This window comes from Tupaia chinensis, unplaced genomic scaffold (genome assembly GCF_000334495.1).
Source record: "Tupaia chinensis unplaced genomic scaffold, TupChi_1.0 Scaffold149552_1, whole genome shotgun sequence".
NCBI lineage: Eukaryota > Metazoa > Chordata > Mammalia > Scandentia > Tupaiidae > Tupaia > Tupaia belangeri.
This window is the reverse complement of record NW_006209397.1, coordinates 2,718,704-2,728,081: the sequence shown is the minus strand read 5'-3', so window position 1 is coordinate 2,728,081 and position 9,378 is coordinate 2,718,704. Positions and strand designations below refer to the sequence as shown.

Below are 9,378 nucleotides of genomic sequence, written 5' to 3'. Positions count from 1 at the left end.
ATACATTTCATTACCTTATAGTGGTAAAATATAAATTGCTGTCCTGCAGTTCCAGTAAGCAAAGTTTGATAGTGACAATGAGGGTCACAAAGTGAAACAGAAATATCTGCTATGTTCACAGTAATCTTTCCTATAGGTGAATAAGTACATCTAGAATTGACCCTAGGAATAGAATAATGATTAGGCTGACTGAGTAGGAAAAAAAGCTAGGCTATATGCCTATAACCACTGAAGACATACATTCAGTGTTAGTGGTTGTGACGGTAGACTTCCGGTGTCAACTTGACTGAATTGAAGGATAGGTGGAAAACTGGTGAAGCATTATTTTGAAGTGTGCCTGAGAGAGTGTTGCCTGACAAGATTGGCATGTGAATCAGTGGGCTGAAAGAGGAAGACATATCATAAATGAAGGAAGGTCCCATCTGCTGTGGTTTGGATGTTCCCCCAAAATTCATATGTTGGGAGTTCATTATATTGTAAAAGTGTTGAGCAAAAACTCAACCCCAAAGGTAGGGATTTTGGGAGGAAAACAGTAATTGTGTGGTTACAGAGACCTTCATGATTGAGTCCTGGTAGTTCAAAAAGAAATGAGGCAGGCATAGACCATATGGATAGATACCACATTATGTTCTGCTCAAGGTTCTGCCTTATGTTATTTTGTGATGCTTTTGGACTATCCACCTGGAACAGTCCTGACTCCATAAATCTGTATTTTTTTTACAGATCATCCAGTTTCAAGTATTTCTGTTAGCAATTTGATAATCAACTAAGACCATTCAATCAACTGGAAACATGAGAGGAAGTAGAGTTATGTTTATTTCCCCCCCCACTGCCCCTCTCTTTCTTTTGACCCTTCTTTCCAGAATGTGCTATGTTTTCTATTTCTACACATTTGCCTGCTCCACCACTGCTACTACACTCAGTCCTTGGATATATCTGTTCCTATCAACTCCAGGCCCCTGCATCCCTCCAGTTGGACTGACTCCAAATTCTTTAATCTAATCTTTGAAGTCTGAACTCATATCAGCCCTCACTCAAGGGTTATCCAGCATGTGACCTCCCAAGTGCCTCCTTCAGGTCTTGGACTGCAAGTGCACTAGTTTCCTTGCTTCAGAGTCTTTTAGTTATTTCTCCAGCTTGCAGATAGTCTGCCTATTTTGGGACTTCTTTGCTTTGTAATGATGTGAGATAATTCTATATTTACCCTGTTGATTCTGTTTCTCTGTAGAACCCTGACTAATATAAAATCAATATTACCTTAAAATAATATCCACTTGGCCAGATTAAGATCCGCTGGTTCTTAGTAAAGATGTGGATCACCAGGAACTCATGTACTTTTTATGAAAGTGAAGAAAATTTGGCAATGCCCACATGATGAAAATGCATATACCCTAGGATAGCCCCATGACATGGAGAAGGGAGCTGGATACCACATGGCTGACTGTGTGATTCAAATCCTGGTCACAGTAGCTTGAAATGCTCACCAGACATGCATATGTGTGTGTGCCTGAAATCCCAACATAATGGAGAGGTGGAGAAGATGGGAATGAGGTGTGACCTCACCCCACTGGGAGGTGCTTTCTTATTCTCTTCTCTCTGTCTCTATATATCTCTCTAGCAAGTATACTCACCCTCTGACAAAATAAAAAAGTAAAATGTATATATTTTACCCTATGTGTGTATGTATATTACTTTTATCCAAGAATCCTTCCTAAATTGCTATTTAGCCCCCACTTTTTAAAGAAAAATGGCCTGGCATGATGAAGTAAGTGAAAGTGTCAGAATTTGGACATTAACATGCACCATTTTTAACTTAAGATGCTATAGTAAAAACAAAACAAAACAGAATTGAGAAATATTAAATGCTGAAGGGCATTAGGCATTTGCTTATGGTGTTTCAGAAAGGTCATATGCATATATACAGAAGCTGAGGGTTTTTTTATAAGCTATTAAGATCTAGTCACAATCACGGATGTGAAGGTAAAGGTCTGTAAAGGTTTAAAGGTCTGTCTTCATTTTCCTCTCCTTGATAAATGTCTATAGCCCTTACAAGGGTGTTTCTTGAAATAATTCATTATACTAACTATAATTGCACCAGACCCTATAAACAGGATTTGAATGCATGTTTACTGGAGAATGCTCTTGTGACAAACACCTTTGGATTAATGAACAAAGGTGAACTGGGCAGAAGTCCAGCCTGATCTAGTCACAAACAAAGATTCAGCTGAGCTCATGGTGAGCTCTGGATTTGGGATGGCATGCAGAAAGGGAAAGGGAAGTTCAGTATTTATGACCCCACATTGACCAGTCAGTGGATTAAGGCTATCCATTGGAAGGAAACATGTTCATTGGTGATGAGGAAAGTATTGGGGTGGGTGGATGTAAATGGTAGACATCAGCTGCTTTTAACAGTAGAACATTGGTTAATGAATTCTTTAGTGTAGCCAGTGAGCAGGTCTGATTAGTGATCAAAGTGTTCACTAAAATAACTTGTACTGAAATGACATTTGGCATCATTACTTAAAGCTTTACCTGATGAAGGAAATCACTGGAAAGAATAAAAAAAAAAAAAAAAACACAGTCTCTTCTTGGACTTGACAGCTTTCCTGAAGGAAGCCTTCTAAAGGGATTGTCTGGGGAATAAAAAAATCATAGAATTCTCAAGCCCCCAAACTGCAGGACCAAATACATTCTAAGTGATCTGATAATTTTTAACATTCCTTTGTGTTTTCTCTAACATGATTGCTATGCCATTTTTGATATGCAAGTAGTCCAACCCCACACCCATCACCTAATCAGTGTCCAAAATTTGTTTCCCTCCATATTGTATAAGTCATGATAGGTTGGCAAAAAAGCTGGTTGTGCTCTTATAAGAGAATCAGAAATAATGCAAATAAGACATGAAGAAAAATATAAAAAGAGCACAATCAGTTTTAAGTTTTGTGAATTCAAGGTTTATGCCTTGAGATGAGGACACTGATAAAGTCTCCTGCCACATTTAGTTCTTATAATGGAAGTTGGGCGAAAAATGACATGCTGAACAGACCATAAAATTTAGTAAGTGCATGGTATTTAATATTTTAATGAAGTTCACTTAAAACAATGGGAAGACTGTCCAATAAGAATGTGAACAGGCCCACAGTGAATTTTGAGCTAAATTAGTAATTGCTACATGCACACAGGATTGAGCAATTCACTTTTCCTATAACATGTTTTCAAGGATCTAAGGAAGAATGTGTTGGAGAAAAAGATGTACGAAATGTGCATGACATCCAGTAGCTGCATCAGTTTAAATAGAATTTTTTATGGTATTTTCAAGTTTTTGCTTTTTTTTTTTTTTTCTGGTTTTGTATTTGCTTTATTTTGTTTTCATCACTGTTGCTTGTGTTCCATAAGGTGAGTTTTAGAAGATTCTGGATTCTCCGAACTTGAGAAATCTTTAGAGTTAGATACATCTTCAGCCTTCTGAAAAGTGTTTGTAGTACAGGGAATATCATTATCTGCAAAACTATTTGATGGATCACTAGATACATTGCCCACAGGGTCACTTTCTGCTTTCTCTTCAGATTCATACTTTGTTACAACAGATAGATAATGCTCTTCAAGATTGTGTATATGATCAACTGCTCTTTTCACTTTATCAGGGAGTCCCGACACTGTGACAGCATTTTGATTGGAGGATCCTTTCGGAGGGAAACAGATATTCTCTTGGAATTGATTCATGATTTTGTGAATGTTTTTTCCATGGAATCCAATAATATGGCTATGAACACAATGGTTTAGTGAAATTTGTCTTGTAACTGTTTTTTCAAACTGATGCACCATTTTCATTATTGCATCCCGGGCACGTAAGGTGTTATCTTCATATCCAGTGATAGTGATCTGGTCTTGTATTTCATTGTTGTTTTTACTTGGGAAGTGAATAATAACATCATGCTCTAAGCAAATCTGAGAAATTATTAAGCCCCTTCGACCAATGATCTTGGGGTGATATTTGGGATCTACAGTGAACTTTAGTTTAAAATTTCTTAATGCCCGGTCTTGTATTTCAGTTTGTAAAGCCTTGACTCGTTCCTGTAATCTAGTTTTCGCTTTCTCCACATTTGGAGCAGTACCAGTGATGGCAATAATGTCGGACTCTAAACCAGGTACTGATACCTGTATATTTACATCAAATTCCTCTATTATCTTCCGTATTTCACTTCCTTTCTGACCAATGATATATCGATGAAGGCCAAAAGGTACGACTACTTCAGCAGTGATAGGAATTAAAGCTTTAAGAGCTTCCATGGCTGCTTCACACTTTTCCTTTCTTCCCGAGATAGATACAATATCACATTTTGGGGGAGAAATAGAAGCAGGCTCTTTAGTGCTCTTTTCTCCAATTTCTTTCCTATTTTCCCAAACAGTAGGCTTTATATTAGTAGTACGGTTCTCTTCTCTGTCTGGGAACTTTATTTGAACATTATAATCTCTAGCAATTTGTTGGATTCGGGTACACATTGGTCCCATGACAAAACGATGAAATTTCTGGGGAATAACACATTCCGTTGTGATTTGAGTGTCTAAGTCCTTGATAATTTCCTGAATACGTTTCTTAGTAGCATCTACACAAGGCTTTGCTCCTTTGATTGTAACTTTGTTGCTTGGTTTTCCTGAACATGAGAAGTTAATAATCACACCACCATACTCCTTAGTCATCTCCTGTAAAACTTGGCCCCTTCGCATGGTAAAGTAATGGTGATATCTGCTATTTACTAGCATGTTCTCCTCTACTTCATTATCTAGGTTTTTAATTAAAGCCTCTAGTTCTTTTTGTGCAACTTCCACAGACTCTTTTGCCCCTGTTATAGTTAACAATTCTTGATCTCTCTCTTTAGTGTTAGGGAAAATGACATGCACTCCAGTCTTATCACAAATTTTTGGAACATTGCCACCATTTTTACTCATGAGGAACTGGTGATACTGTGGTTTAACATGGAGTGTCACAGCATAACTCTTAGCTTGACTTTCTTCCGCTAGTTTGAGCAGCTTTTTCCTGGCCATTTCCACACTCTGTGCAGGGCCCCTAATAATGACCCTTGGAAGGTCTGAACTGGTTTTTGGAAAATGAATGTGGATATTTCCACATTCTTTCATGAGTGAACTAATCAAACAGTCCTTGGGATCAGTAAGGGATTTATGTAGATCAGAAGGAATAGAAATTTCTACTTCTGAAATATTGGCTATATTTTTCTGAATTGAGAATATCCATTTACATGCTAATTCACAGTTTTCTGGTTTTCCACTGATTACAATATTCTCTGAATTGCTACTGGCTGATGGAAGATTTATCTTTGTGTTGCTTGCTGAGCAGATAGTTTTGATGTTTGCACCTCCTTTTCCAATGATATTTTTGTGAAGTTTTTTGAAGACCGGGATAGTTACAGAATAGCTATTTTGTACAACATCTGCCACCACATTCTCCAAATACTCAGTGCATTTTTCTAATTCATGCTTCGGTCCTCTAAGTTGAACAATGTCACTTTTCTGTGCTGGGTCCGGAAAATTAATCATAACATCTGGAAATTTCTTACGAATGTCATGTATTCGTTCACCTTTCCGTCCAATAATTGCACGGTGAAATCTTTGCTCTATGATTAAGTCTTTGGTGTGCTCATTTCCTAAATTGGCAGCAAGTTCCAGAAGTTCTCTCTTGGCCTCTTGGACACCTGAAGATTCTCCCTCAATTCTGATCAAGTTATTCTTTTCATTTTCAGGTAATATGTGGATAGAAACTTTATTCTTCTCTTTAATTCTGTTTATAATAGTACCATCTTTACCTATCAAGTATCTGTGAAATTTGTAGTCAATACTAATCTCCGCATAATCCATTTTATTCACTAAATCTTCTATTATGATCTCGATTTGTTCTCGAGCATAATTTACATCTTCGGTTGGTCCTTTCAGGGTAATTTTATCTTCTCCAGTGAACTCTATACGAACTTTTGGCCTGTTATGAGTTATTTTGGATATATTCTGACCTTTTTTACCAATAATAAACCTGTGAAGCCAGGATGGTGCGGAAATGAAAGAAATAGCGTTACCTTTGGCCTTCCGGTGGACTTCAGTAAATGCCTCCTCTAAACTTTCAGGCTCACTTGGATGTGTCACAGAATCTGATGGACCCTCTAAGGGTGAGATCTCTCTTGAGACTTCACCACTTCTTTCTGGGGACTCCTGCACGAAATTGTTCTTGGAATCTATAGTGGACTGATGCTCTGATTTCATTGGCTTATCTGTGGTCATAGTTTCCCTTTCAGTTTTCTCAAAAATGTTCTTTACACAAGCCTCAGTCTGTTCTGGTTGTTTATTTCCTTCAGGGAAAGCTACTTTTGTCTGATTGTCACTAGGTAGTGGAATATGGACATGTGTCTTTGTTTTTGGTGTGACATTGTCAATAACTTTATTGTATGGCCTACCTGTGAAGGGTTGAAATATATTTTCCACGTGTAATCTCTCCACAACACACTTGTTCTGTTCAGCAGATATATGTAAGGCTTTCTGTGGCGCTTTTTTCCTGGCCTTTTTTGCATCAATAGTATTGGTATGATTGCTGTTGTTACCTGGGCAAGAGATCTGGCAATTAATAGCATCATTTTGTTCCAAGTCTTGTAGTTTTCCTCCAGTATTACCTATAACAAAACCGTGATGGTCTTTATGAATGGAAACTATAGTTAAACCTTGTTTCTGAAACCATTGAAAAATTTTCTTTTGGGCTGTTGTGATATTTTCTGCATTACCAGAAATAGTAATGTACAGCCCTTGCTTTTTCACAAAAGTTGATTGTAGTTTGACACCAGTTGTTTGCATGATGTCTAGATAGAATTTTTCTTGCCTTCCTTCACCAAACTGATTCATATACTTTTCTTCCTCCAGAAGTACATGAAAGAATTGAGTGATGGCTGATGGCATGGTATGACGAATATTATTTCTTGAGGGTCCAGCAGATTCTTGAAAATTTTCCAAAGAATTTGTTTTTTCTATGTTTTGAGTGAATTCATTTGTATAGGTTGTAGCGTCAAACTTCTTTTCAGAGTTTAAAGTGGTGACATTATTTTCTTTCTTCATGTCACTATTTCGAGGCTCAGTCAAATTTTCTTCAGAATTCATTGTTGGTTTTTAACTAGATAGAATCTAGGTGTGCTGTAACTAAGGTTCAGAAGTCAGAAAGTTCTTCTTGTGGCTGGTGGCTGCCTTTTTGCATGTTGCTTTGTGGGAAGAATAAATTTTTTAAACATGTAATATTTTTCCAAATTAATCTAGGAACTCAAGACAATAAAAATTATATTCTAGGACCAGCCAGTAGTGTGGTGGTTAAGGTGACTGGATCCCAAATGGCTGACTGCACAGTTTGAGTCCTAGAACCAGTAGCTTAAAAAACAGGCTGGTGGAGGGACCAGCAGATAGCATAATGGCTATGTTGCTGGATTCCCATGTAGTTGACCATGTTTCGAATCCCAGACCCTGCGGCTTAAACTCACACCAGGCGTGTGTGCGTGCGTGCCCAAGATCCCAAGAGGAGAATGGAGGAGAAGATATTGCCGTGTGGCCATCCCCCCTGGGAGGGTGATGAGGGTGATTTCTCTCTCTTTCTGTCTCTCTCTGTCTTTCTGGAGAGTGCATTTGTCCTTTAGCAAAAATCTCTAAAAAAAAAAAAACAGGCTGGTGGTGGGGGAGGCAGCAGGTGACATGGTGGTTAAGTCACTGGACTCTCAGATGGCCAACTGTGGTTTGAGTATTGGACCCAGTGACTTGAATATCACACTGGTCACATGTGTATATGTGCCCAGAATCCCAGGAGGAGAATGGAGAAGGGCTAGCAGTGTGGCCATCCCTCCTGGGGAGTGAAGTTTCGCGTTCTTTCTCTCTATCTCTCTTTGTGTCTCCCCAACAAGTGCACATGTCCTATGGTAAAAACCTAAAAAACAAAAACAGAAAAACACAAAACAAAAAGAACATGCATTTGGTGTATGTGTGTGTGTCCAAAATCCTTAGAGAAGATTGGATTGCAGCATTGCCATCACTCATGGGGGGGGGGGGGGCTTTTCGATATTCCATATTCTATTATTTATATAATTTCATGAAGAAAGTTCAAGGTTGATATATCCTACTCTTATATGAGTACCAATACAGGACTCAAATTATAAGAATTGTGAGGAAACAGTGATAATTTTGCTAAAAGAAAGTTATCCTTTAATTATTCTTGTCACAGTTATTAACAAACCTTATTTTGCCGAAGTCAACATCACCATTTTTGGACCCATAATATCTGATACTGTTGGCTGCAAATTTCTTTTGGAAAAATTTAATTCTCTAGCCTGTAAGGATACTACATTTACTAGGGGTTGCTATTTTTCTTTTACAACTTTCCTGAAGAATAATTTATAAATTTATAGTTTATAAATACAATTTAATAATTTTTTTGTAAATTCAGAGTGCTGGGCAACCACCACAATGACTCAATTTTAAAACATTTTTGTCACTTATAACTGAATCCTCATGCTCATTTGATCTTTATTTCCACAATCACATCCAGGATATATCTATATCTAATCTATATCTATATTTATATCTATATCTATATCTATCTATATCATCTATATACTTGCCCAATCTGGATATTTCATAAAAATAGTGTTATAAAGTACACAAAGTCATTTGTACATTGATTCTTGGTCTTCACACAAGATTCTTGGTCTTAGCATGAGGTTCATCTATGTTATAGCTTGTATATTTCTTTTTATTACTAAGAGATTGCATTCTGTGACTTGACTAAAATATTGCTGCTTTTCCTCTAAGCTTTGTTGTCCAGTTTTAAGGACTTTTCTCCTGTCTTGACCTGTCAATAGGTTCATGTACCTACTATTTGAACAGAATACTAACCTGTTTCTAGGCTTTAAGTTTCAAGGAAATAGCCTTACCAGTTCAAAAGTACTTTTCTTAAAATTACCAGCTGAACTTGCTATTGAAAGTAGTTAGATTATTTATGATATTGTGTGATCAACAAAATGTTGAAGGAAAAGGAATTGAAGACAACTGTAGACAGCAAAGGTAGGGTAATAAGAGAGTGGGAAAGGGCAGAAGGTCAGACATGGTGTAATATCTATATCTATCTATCTATATATATTTATATATATGAAGCTAGAAATGGAATATTATCATTAATTTTTTGAGAGGTTTTCGCTATAGGGCATGTGCGCTCACCAGACAGACAGAGACATAGAGATAGAAAGCGAAAAATCACCCCCGGGGGGATGGTCACGCTGCAATCCCTTCTCCTCCATTCTCCTCTCGGGATCTTGGGCACGCACGCACATGCGTCCGGCGTGAGTTTTA

At 37.5% G+C, this 9,378-nt stretch overlaps 1 long non-coding RNA gene and 1 pseudogene across 1 annotated transcript in view; both read right to left on the bottom strand.

Annotated features, from left to right (window-relative positions):
• Positions 1-3,071: 3,071 nt before the first annotated feature.
• Positions 3,072-7,209, bottom strand: LOC102474851 (vigilin pseudogene; annotated as a pseudogene).
• Positions 7,210-7,228: 19 nt separating this feature from the next.
• LOC102474569 (uncharacterized) overlaps positions 7,229-9,378 on the bottom strand; it is a 17,554-nt gene continuing 15,404 nt past the window's right edge. Inside the window, exon 4 of the long non-coding RNA XR_337767.1 lies at positions 7,229-7,250. This is a non-coding gene — a long non-coding RNA (uncharacterized LOC102474569). The remainder of the gene's footprint in view (positions 7,251-9,378) is intronic.